Below are 12,361 nucleotides of genomic sequence, written 5' to 3' on the forward strand. Positions count from 1 at the left end.
TCATTTTACGATAGGGGGGACGGCCAACAAATCACATAGCAAGAACTCTACTAAAATCTCTCTAGCTTCATCTTCTCCAAGAGAACCCGAGAGAAACACTGTGAGGTTGTGAGTTTCTTGTACACCAGCTGTTTGACTGTTATTCTCTACAAGTATAATAACATCGACTCGTGGACTAGGGCTCGTTAACGCCTGAACCACGTAAAAACACTGTTTGTTTATTTACATTTCTGCACTTCTACAGTTCTTATCTTTTTATTATTCCGTTCTTATTCGTTTCCGAAAAACTCGGTAAACAGGGATTTAAGCCAATGATTGCTAGGGATGTTATGATGATCAGTGCGGAAGTGGTCAGTTATGCAGAAGGACTTGATAGAGCACTTGAAGCTGAATATTTGGAAGATCAGATATAAAAGGATAATGTTGCCAGAAGGGAGAACTAGCGAAACAAGGGCTTCAATGAGGGTAACAATAGGAAAGCTAATGAAGGGCAAAACAGTGGCACTGATAAGAGACCAAAATCTCTGGCCACGAATAACAACAGTCACAACACTCAGAATCACAATAACCGCAATAATCGTTTCAACGACCGGAACCGTGGGAATTATCAAGGCAACCAAGTAGAGCCCCCCATCTGTCCTAAATGCTCTAAAAGACACCCAAGAGAATGCCAATCCAACACCAATAAATGTTTTAAGTGTGGTAGGCAGGACATCTGAGGAAAGATTGCCCACAGTGGAAGGTCGGACAGAATAATAATAACAATCTGGTGCCAGCAAGAGTTTTTTCCTTAACTCAGAATGAAGCAGCCAACAGCAACACCGTAGTCACAGGTCAACTCCCTATATCTGGTATGATGTGTAGATTTCTTATTGATTATGGAGCGACTCACTCTCATGTTTCCATGAATGTGATTGATAAGCTGAGTATGCCCAATAAATTGTTTGAGCATAACTTTAGTAGAATGTTGCCATCGGGAGACATGATGTTGTCAACTAGGTGGTTACACTTAGCGCCTGTAATGATAGAGGAGAGGGAGTGCCCAGCAGACCTGATAGAACTGAGTATACCAGATTATGATGTCATACTTGGCATGGATTGGTTATCCAAACATGGAGCGACAATAGACTATTGGATGAAGACTTTGGAGTTCAGACCAAAAGAAGGAGGGGTCTTTTCCTTTAGAGGAGAAGTAGTGGGTTTTCGAACACCCATAATATCTTCACTAGAAGCATGAAATATGACACAACATGGTTGTTCGGCGTTCTTGGCTAGTGTGGTGGATAAATCCAAGGAGTCAGAACTAAAATCGGAAAATGTGCATATTTTTTGTGAGTTCCCGGAGGTGTTTCCCAAGAAATTACAAAGAGTACCCCCGAACAGAGAAATCGATTTGTGATCGAGCTTGCACCAGAAATAGCACCGATCTCTAAAGCGCCCTATCGAATGGTACCTGCGGAATTGAAGGAACTAAAGAACCAGCTACAAGAGTTGTTGGAAAAGAGGTTCATAAGACCTAGCCATTCGCCATGGGGAGCACCAGTCCGATTTGTGAAAAAGAAGGACGAGAGTAGGAAGATGTGCATCGATTACCGAGAACTCAACAAGGTCACCATTAAGAACAAATATCCTTTGCCTAGAGGTTTAATCATATTACATGAGATAAAAATAATGTTTTAGAGGTTTAATCAACCTAGTGATTTTAAAGAGATAAATAATGGTAAAAAAAGTATGTTATAAAGTCATTATTTTTAAAAAACGATAGAAATAAGCGCTTATGAATTATCTTTTTTAACGCCACTTTTTAACAACATTCCCTCGTATCCATGTTGCATGCAATTTAACTTTCACGTTAAAAAATGTGTCTAATATTCAACCATAGGATTTTTATTTAAGAACCATGCATGTAACGTAGGTATAATTTGTATTATTCTTTTTGTGATTTTATGTGTAATTATGCCTATTTGGAAATTATGAGTAGTTTTGCCATGTGTGCATAGCCCATGCACACATGGGAGATATGAGTTGGGCACAAGCAAGTCTTATGTGATGCTAAAGAATGTTATTTGATTATGATATAAGCTCGTTGTGAAGTTTGTTTATTTTGCTTTGCTTGGACCTGAGGTAAGCACTACTACAAATAAGGCTTTTTTTGTCTCGCGGAGCGCGAGTTCTCTATTTGAGAGCCTCACGAGTCCTAAAATAGTGTTTTTAGGACACACAATGCGAGTCCTAAAATATCCTGTTAAGTGCCTTGAAGTAAGTTTTTTAGGGCTCTCTTCGCGAGTCCTAAAAAATGTTTTTAAGACTCGCAATGCGTGTCCTAAAAGATCCCGTTCAGTGTCTTTAAATTAAGATTTTAGGACTCGCTTTGTATGCTCTCAAAAATAATTTTTTAAAATAAAAAATGCACCTACAATTTTAATTTTGATTTATAACATATATCCCTTTCAGTGTCCAAAATGTATTATATATGTTAGATTTCTAAAATTTCAAAAGAAAATACTACAAAAATATAATTCACAAGAAATTGAAATTTCTCATTAACATATAACGTAAGCTAACTTATAACATCTTTCAACATTATCAATACAAATAAAAAATAAATAAATACATAAAAAGACTCAAACCACCTCTAAGTCCTAATAACAATCTAAATATTTTAATCCGGGATACTCTATTGATGGATCTTACAATAAAATTGTTCTAATTTTACATTATTCATAAAAGGACAAACCAAATGATATATGAGAAGCGTGTGTGATGCTTGTACCCTCAACAAAAAGCATCAGACTGTAATAAATATAATCTCGGAAGTTCTCCTTAGCTGTGTAGTGGCATATATTGCCATTATCCCTCTAGTTTCTGAATCCATGTAAGACTGCAACAAAAATATTTAGAACATCACAAACCAAAACAATTGGCCTACACAGAATTAAATTTATATATATTTATGTATAGTAGAAACAACAGAAGTAGTCTACCTAAAAAGGTTAGGCATCATTTTTTGTTCCTGGAGCAACAAAAGTTCTAAGTTACTTTTATGTGATGTGTAGGGCCAGACCAACTCTTGGACATCATTAGATTATATAGGATTCAAATATTACAATCTGAATTTTTGAACAAAGTTCCAAATGTATAGAGTACATGCATAGTAGCAGTAACAAACAAAAGAGTCGTTATCTCACAACCAAAAGCAAAATTTAACAAAACCAAAAAAAAAAAAACAAGTGATATAACTTTCCTATGAAAAGTCAAATGCAACTAAGCTACAAATAAGGAGTAATCATGTCAGATTATTGAACAGTGATCCACATAACTTGTTTATACTCACTAATCAATATAGAATTTCCCTGTTCACATGGTGCACAAGAAAACAAATATGATAGAAATTATTTCCATCATATACATTGCATGATTAGAAGTTTTCTTAATTGACAGAAGAAACACTCCACAAAAGAATAGCTGTAAGACAAAAGGGTCTACAAATGGAGCAGCTGAAAGCTCCTACTAGGCAAGATGGTTTGCAAGAAATACAGTCCTTATAATTATCTGGTTTTAGAAAGCTGATAAAAGACAAGTTTCCATAACTATAAAAAATCACAGGAAATACTTTGAAATCGCTATCCATGAACTCAGTTTAAGTATCAACAATCTGATTATAACTTTAGCGCAGTCATCTAGTCAAATAATGATTAAATTATTTAGTTATGTTTCACATTGTGACAAGTTATAAAGTGTTTAACTTCAGAAAAATTTGAGACAGTTGCACCAACAAGGCAGAAAATTCATTGTATTGTGTGCGCAAATTTAGAGTTACCCACACTACAACAAATATGGTAATGAACATAAATATCTATGAGTGTTTTGGCTTAATTTGTCACCATGGAAATATGGTAATGCACATAAAGTCATATATTTGTTTGTTGTTGTTGTTATAAATATATATACTTAACCATACTGTCTTGTACATTTGTTTGCTTTTTTTTTTTGTTATATGTTGAAAAAAAAGGTCTTGATATGACAAAGAGGTTTAAAATCTTTGCTTCTATATGGGTCCTGCCAATTTTGAAAAAATATTAAATTGGTCCTTAAAAAAATTGACAGAAAATTATTGCTTAGAAAGTCTTACACTTTAACACTACTATACTATATACTAAACACTACACTGTGTATTACTCTGTACGACTCTAAACCTCATATGCTTCCTCTATGTATGTATTTGACTCTGTCTAGATTTATGCAATAATGAGATGACATTCTCAAATGAAAACTCAGTAAAATTAAACAAAGGAAAGATGAAAGACATCTAAACAAACCTCAAATGCTTCGGTTGTGCTTTGTACTCAGCTGCAGAATTTTGCAAGCTCAGGAAGCCTCTGTGTCAATTTATCCCTGGTTAGCATGTATTGGACTATGTCTACATTTATGTATGTATTCAAAATGTTATAACAAAATTACATCTCAGGAAAACAAAAGAAATCAAAAACAAACTTTCGGACCAACCATAGATTACCCAGACAAAATTTTGTCAAATTCCAACAACCCAAATATTATACATATATCAAACAAAACAAAACCCAAACTTTCGGACCAACACCCAGGCTCCACAAACAAAACCAAAACCAAAGATTGAACCTGGGTTCCAAAGTTTCAGACCAACCAAACTTTCGGACCAACACTCAGGTTCCAAAGTTTCGGACCAACCAAACTTTCGGACAATAACATCACACATATTTATATATTATACATATATATATATATATATAAAATCAGGAGAGATTTGGGTGGGTTTCGGTGTCACCTGGGTTTTACATATTATACATATATAGAGAGAACCTGGGTTATACATATTTATATAAATATATACATATACATAAATATATATACATATATAAAAGCAAAATATATATATAGACTTGGGTGGGTTTCCGCGTTACCTGGGTTTCGGTGTCCGAGAGAGAGAGCAGCTCGGCAAGAGGGAGAGCAGCTTGGAACCAAAAGGGAGAGAGACCCGAGAGGGAGTCGCAGACCGTTTCGTCATTAGGGATAGAGAGCCGAGAAGAGGGAGCGGACCGTTTGGGAGAGAGACCCAAGAGGGAGCGGACCGTTTAGGAGAGAGACCCAAGAGGGAGTCCGAGCATTAGGGAGAGAGACCCAAGAGGGAGATGCTTAGGGAGAGAGAGCCATGGGATGGGTTTTTGTTGATTTTTGGAGGCTAAAAATTTTCAGAGAGAAAGGAGGAAAGGAGGGGCGCGGCTGGGAGTTTGAGAGAAATGGAGAAGAGGAGATTAATTAGTGTAGGTTATTCAAAAATAAAAACACCAATATTATTAGTGAAACTTTAAAATTATTTTATAATATTTAACCAATCAATAAAATAACATTTTTAATTAATTTTATCATAAACATGTTAAATAAATAAAATTTAAGTGCATTATTCATTATATCATAATGAATTTAAATTTTGATATAGAAATTATTATAAATAAAAAGTTAATATAATATTAAAAATTTAGAAACAAAATAAAATCTAAGAGGTGCATATTTAAAAAACAAAATAAAACTTTTAGGACACGCATCAGTTTTTAGGACTCGCTCCGCGAGCCCTCAAAGAATTCTTTTAGGACTCGCCACGTGAGCCCTAAAAAGTCCAGGAGCTGTTTTTAGGACTCGCATCTTGGTGAGTGCCCTAAAAAAGTGTCATAAACGGGTGTTTTTGTAGTAGTGAAGGAAGTTAAATAGAATTCTATTTGCTTATGTTAGGAACGGTAAGATTGAATTGTATGAATATAAATGTTATAGATGATGTTGTACCATGTATGAAATGCTATTATGATATGATATGATGATTGTAGAAATTCATGTAGTTTTCCTTGGCTTTGAGATGATTGGATTGCATGTATTTCTGTATGTTGTATGATATGTAATGGTTGTTAGTGTGTTGAACGCGACAAAATAAAAGGGTTACTAAGGATATGACTACGTAACCCAAGTTACTAAGGATATAAAGACGTAACTGATAGGGCAGACACGCCGAAGTTATTCAAGGACCAGAGATCTTGTTTACCTCAAAAAGTGACATGGACAAGTTAGCGGGCCATGTTCACAAAGAAATGGTGTTATGTTTATGATGACTATGTACATGATGTTTATGTTATGATGTTATGATGATGATTACCATGTATATGATGCCTATGTTATGATGACTATGGTTATGTTTATGATGATGATAGTTACGATAATGATGCTATGATGTATGACAATGTATGAGTATGATTATGTTTTGTTGTGTTTTACTTGTGTGTTATTTGTACTTCCTTACTGGGCTTTTAGCTCACCCCCTTACTTTCCCTTCCATGTAGCAAATAGGTTTTCTCTTTGGCACGCGTGGTGATGTGGGGAGTTCTATCGTTACGGTGTGTATGACGTGGGGCATCCTATGGACGAGAAATGATCAGTTTAAACGCCATTTTCTAAAATTAATGTTATGTTTATTTTAACTTTCAGAACTTATCAGTGAGATTTCAACTTTAATTATTTTTAAAATGTTGCATGAAAACTATTATTTTTCTTTTAAATTATTGGGCCCAATTTGCATTTTTTCTTTTAAACTATTCAGCTTTTCTCCTATAAACTCATGAGTATGCAAATGTTTTACAAAGTATTAGATTAGAGCATTTTAAAAACATTTTTGGGAACTCTCGTGTTGGTTTCTAGGGTTAGAAATATTGTTTTACATCTATTCGCTGAAATAGATTTTATTTTAAGTTTAAAACTCTTTTGGCTCATTTCCAAACTTTAATGGATGATTGTAAAAAAAATTTAGTGCGTGCACAAATCTTTTTTTACAAGTATTTTTATATGTATTTTTTAACGATGATTTAGCAACTTCAAAAGTCATTACTAAACACACCAAAAAAACACGCACCAAATATTATGCACTAAGTGTCTTTTGGGCCAAAAATAATTCCTCTTGCCCACATCATTTCTTAAAGTTTCGAGTACTTCATCTCAATTCCATAAGTACTTTTCTCCCATCTTTATCATTACATAAAGAAAACATAAACTAATGTAGATGATTTCAGTCACTATAATAAGTTAAGCTCAACTTTTATTCTTTACTATATCTTTTGCCATTGTTGAAGCTCAGCCAATGGTTATCTTCACTCAAAGTTCACCTATGTTGAAGCTCATTTTTGTATCATTCTTTTGTTCTTTAATCTCTTGTAAATAAACAAATATTGAAGTTTCGTAATTTTGAGTACTTTAAATTTTTTGGTTTGAGGAATACCCACTTCGTATTCTGTGATTGTTAAGTTCAACTAATCCAAATAGTTAGGCACATTTTGCAGGTATTTTTCTCTAATTGTTATTATCATATTTTTTGCCTGTATGCTTACTTTCAGTTCCATAGAGAAAAGAAGATCAAACATTTCTTCTCGACTCCCCATTCTTTCCGCCAGTCCCACTATTCTTCTTCACATTGATTTGGTATTGAACATGATAAGATCTCTTCTACCTCTCTGCAATTAAAGGTCCTCTCTCTGTACTGTATTCATAGGATTTTACTTTCACCTCTGTCAAGAATTTATACAGGTGAATGTTTTTTTTAATGAAGAAGAAAATTAGAGTTCCTGTATTCAAATGTTGATTATATGTTTTTTGATTGATTATCGTGAATAAATGTATTGTTGATCTATTGTAGTTTTCTTCTTAAGTAAGCGCGAGAGGAAAATTATTTATATATTTTTCTATGCTAAAACTATAAAAAGAGTCTATTGGATCCATATAAAAATAGTTAAGGAAGTGTTTATACATCTATTTTTGAGTTCCAAATGATAAAATTTGGGGTATTTTCTGGGTAGAAATGGGGTCTTTTGAAATGGGTAGGATTGCTTAGAAAGCACGTAATTGAAGTGATTTTAGGGAGAAAACTACCTATCATCTGGGTGAACTATCCCACATTTTAAGGGTGGTTTTGATGTGCCACATAGGACTTACTTACCTCGCTAAGTTGCGCTTAGAAATATATTGGGTCTAATTTGCTTTAATTGTCATCAACGAACTAACATGGCGCTCCAAACTAAAATACATGCACCAAAATCCTTTCTCTATTTAATGTCTCAGTTTGGTTCTCCGAAGTACCAGTGTGGACAAGAACTTCAAGCCAAGCCTTTCAAGCCACGAACTCCTTAACCCAAGTCCCCTTTTTCTCGTAACCAACATTTAATCCACGAACAAGCATCCTGGTCCAAGCAATGGCAAGAACAAGATCTTTGGACGAGGAATTTCTAAGAGGCTATTGCATGGCTGATAAAGTTTTTACATCGAGCTGCTCGATTAGAACCTCCCACTTTATCTAGAATCCCTAGGGTCATTTCGTTAGATTGTTGTTTAATCGTCACAATTGCATTTTGCTTGGGTGGGCTAAAATTTAAAATCAAGTCGATCACTATAGAAATAGCAACGAAGAAGGCCGAGGTGAGCTAATTTGAGAAGGCATCATAGCCCAGGACCTTAATTCCGCACTTTAGGCATGTGGTGGAAAAGAAAGCTCTAGTTATAAGTTCGAGAGAATTACCTTGTGAATTGGTTAACTAGCGCAGGTTCAGGCCATAATGGCCAGACATGGGTAATAACAGACCAATGACTACTGGTCATGACCTCCAAACGTAGATGAAAAGAGTTGTGCCCTCTGGGGTAGAGCTTTTCTACCTTGAACTTGGAACACATAAGAGCTGGAGGCATTCTCCCCCTCCATCAATTCTTCAAGGATTTTCTAGACTAGGTACAAATTGCCCCATTCCAACTCCCCCAAAATGCCTACGTAATTATGTTTGTATTGAAGGTCCTATATCACAAGAATAATTGGGATTCCCCTATGCCATACAAGATCCTCTATTTTTAAGTCATACAATTTAAATCATTCAAGATATATAATTATAAAATTTAAATCAATTTAAACAAACACAAAGGATCCTGACTCCAACCAGGAATCACTCTTAGCGTCCTGGCTCCAACCTGGACTTTATCTTTCCATGTCATGGCTCCAACCCAGACTACAATTTTACCATGTCCTGGCTCCAACTCGGACTATAATTTCACCATGTTTTGGCTCCAACCTAGACTGTAATCTAACAATGTCCAAGCTCCAACCAGGACTAAAATTTTACCATGTCCTGGCTCAAACCCGGACTATAATTTTACCATATCATAGCTCCAACCCGAACTATAATTTCACCATGTCCTGGCTCCAACCCAGACTATAACTATAATAAGGTTCTGGCTTCAACACGAACTCACTTACCATTAAGCTGCAGAATGCATAAGCATTGCAAAGGTAGGCATTCAGTGTACCCTGGTCTTAACAACCCAAACAAAACTAGTGTAATCTACTACTAAAATCACACACTAGTATATTCATGTTGTAGCCAAGAAAGAGAAAGGATAACTTACTTGGAGTCCTTAGCTCCTAGTTGAATCTTTAACACTGCTATTCGTTTTCCCTTTTTGTGATTACCATAATTAATACAGTGTACTCAGATTAAACTAGGGCGTACTCGTATAGCTAATATTCTATGATAGCTAAATTCAATAAAGTTCTCTTAGAGACTCTATAATTACATTTCTCTTATACACTTTACAGTGTATAAGACCAGATTCCGCTTTAAATCAATTTACGGTTTCTTGAAAAAATCATCCTTATCGCAACATGCTCTCCGTGCTGTGCATTTTAATATTCTATCTCTAGAAGACTCTCTCAATCGTATTATGCGTATTTTGGTTACTTATAAAAGGAGTTTTAAACGACTCTTAATCTTAGAAAAACCACCCACTTTCTACTCAAGTACGGAGTTTAGCGTTTCCCATTCTTTACCCAAAAATACCATGTTTGGACCTTTTACAATTTCTTATCAGTTAATGATAATATTTTTCAATTTACGATTTTATAAAACCTAACTCCCATTTTTACCATCTTTAATCCATACCCTAGGATCTCTATTACGTCATTTTCGAAAAGAAATGGCAATTGGACCCCATGCTTAGAAAATGGTAAAAATGAATTATTAATAACCTTAAAATAATTTGAAATTTTTTAGATATCCAAAACTTTAGCTATTTTTTAAAACAACATTATTTCCAATTCCGAAACTATCTTTTTCACTATTAATTTTAAAGTGATAAAAATCTCGCTTTTAAGCTCATATTCAATGTTTGGTTCTCTAACCACAACCCTTTAAAATCTCTTTCACATATTATGCATCCTAATGACGGGAACTAGGAAAAATCTCACATTAAAATCCAATTTAGGTTAGGAGAACTAACCTCCCAAAACCCTTTTTTGATAAGGTTCGAAATTACTATTTTTCCTCGTTTTTAGTTAACTTAGAAAAATTACTACTCTTAAACCGTAACTTATTTTAATCTAAAATTTTACCAGGAACTTAATATCTATCTTGAAAAACTACTCACCAAGTTTCATAGCTTTTGGAAAGGTAAAACCCATCAAACCATTTAAAGAAATCTGGGCAGTGCCTGCTGCCCAGGAGCTTTTCTCAGATTTTTAGGGTTCTTTGAAAAAATATGTCTCTTACAACGTAGCCCAGTTTTTCCAAAATTTTTACCAGGGTTTTTACTCATATGTAGTTTAGTTTCTCTCAAATTTTGATAAATTTTAGGATATGGGAACCGATTAAAAAATGTAAGACAATTTGGGCAGTGTTTGCAGCCCATCGTTTTCAGATTATTAGGGCAAACTTTGAAAAACCATTACTCTTTAATCATTTTGCATTTTCCTCTAAAAAAAATTTGTGATCCTTATACATATGTTAAACTAACAGTTTACCAAATGTCATGGCTTTCGGCTCAGTATGACGTGTTCACTATTCAAAACAATCTGGGCCGGGCATGTTGCCCAGAAATTTTCCAGATTGCATCAAGATGCCAAAAAGTATATAACTTAGGTTTGAAAACACTTTTTTCAATTTTACAAAGCCTAAACTCAAGTACTCATCTATAACTATGCAACCATACAAATTATTTCCACAAACAGAGGTTTTATGGTACAATCTGATCCATTGGAAATCAGACCACAAAAACTTGGCAGCATGCATTTCTACACATTCTAGCAAAAATAAACACAACTAGCAAAACCCTAGCCACATGCATGCGTGAAAATAAAAAAATCAACCAATATAACCCTCAAGCATAAAATAAACTTCAAAAGCAAACAAAACAACCTATACAACTAGATGTAACATCAATAACCAAAAATAACTCAAAAACCAACCAAAAATCTACCTTTGATGGTTCTAGCTTGGAGATGAGGTTCCCTTAGCCTTTAAAACTTCCTCCTTGTGATCTATACACTCAAACCGAGCCCCAAGGTTCCACATGCAGTTTTTTTTAAAAGAGTGTTAGGGTAGAAGATTAAGATGAGTGCAAAATTACCAAAACTCTAAAATTCTTACATTTGTTCTCACTAATCATCAACAAGCTTCAAATCTGGAGATCCTTCTAGAACCACCTCTCTTTAACCCTAGGATACAAGATCCATGTCATGCATGGAAATTAGAATCACATGCATGATATCCATCCCTTAGGGTTTTTGATTTGAAGAAGAAGAGAAACAAAGTGACAAGGTTTCAGACTTACTTGTACACTAGTCTTCCTTGACCTTCTCTTCCTTCAATGGAGAGTGAGTGCCTAAGCTTGAGGAGAGAAAATGGCAGCCATGGAGGGTAGAGATTCAGGGCTCTCAGTTTTGGGGACAGAAATTGAGGGAGTTCCTTTTTTTTTTCTTGAGGAAAAAGAATGAAATTAAAAAAAAATAATGACTGGATGTGCAAGAGGGAATGATTAGAGATTTAGCCAATGGGTGAGATAGCCTCTTACTCTTCGTAGGGTAGGTGTCATATACACTTGAGTACACTAGGGCATAGCCTAGCTGCCCATCACACCCTCTCTCCTCCTTTGGAAATGACTAAAGTGCCCTTGCCCCTTTTAACTCACTTCTAATGCACTCAAGGGCCCTTTGGTAATTTCACTCTGCAAATTTAACCAAATTTTGACCCTATAGTTTTAAAATATCTCCAAGCTAAAATAAAATAAATGTGACCAAAAATAAAATTTGTCACATAACACATAATTTTTGTAATTTACTCAAATTGACCAAAATGCCCTTAGAGGCTTGGGCAAGAATTTCCATTCTTGAACCCGGTAGATTGGAATTAAATCCTCAATCAATTTTTCTTAAATTTACTGGCTCGACTATACAGTTTTAGTTGTCAAATATTTTTATGCCATAGTATTCCTCATTTTACCTAATCCAAGATTTTTCGTTAATAGGGCCTTTATT

General features: G+C 34.7%; 1 long non-coding RNA gene across 1 annotated transcript; it reads right to left on the reverse strand.

Moving 5' to 3' along the window:
* Window positions 1-2,519: 2,519 nt before the first annotated feature.
* Window positions 2,520-5,301, reverse strand: LOC133823087 (uncharacterized). Its single transcript, XR_009888138.1, has 3 exons — window positions 4,941-5,301; window positions 4,320-4,379; window positions 2,520-2,881 (listed from the first exon to the last, which is right to left on the reverse strand). It is a non-coding gene; the product is annotated as an uncharacterized LOC133823087 (long non-coding RNA).
* Window positions 5,302-12,361: the final 7,060 nt, after the last annotated feature.

This window comes from Humulus lupulus, chromosome 3 (assembly GCF_963169125.1).
Source record: "Humulus lupulus chromosome 3, drHumLupu1.1, whole genome shotgun sequence".
Taxonomy (NCBI): Eukaryota; Viridiplantae; Streptophyta; class Magnoliopsida; order Rosales; family Cannabaceae; genus Humulus; species Humulus lupulus.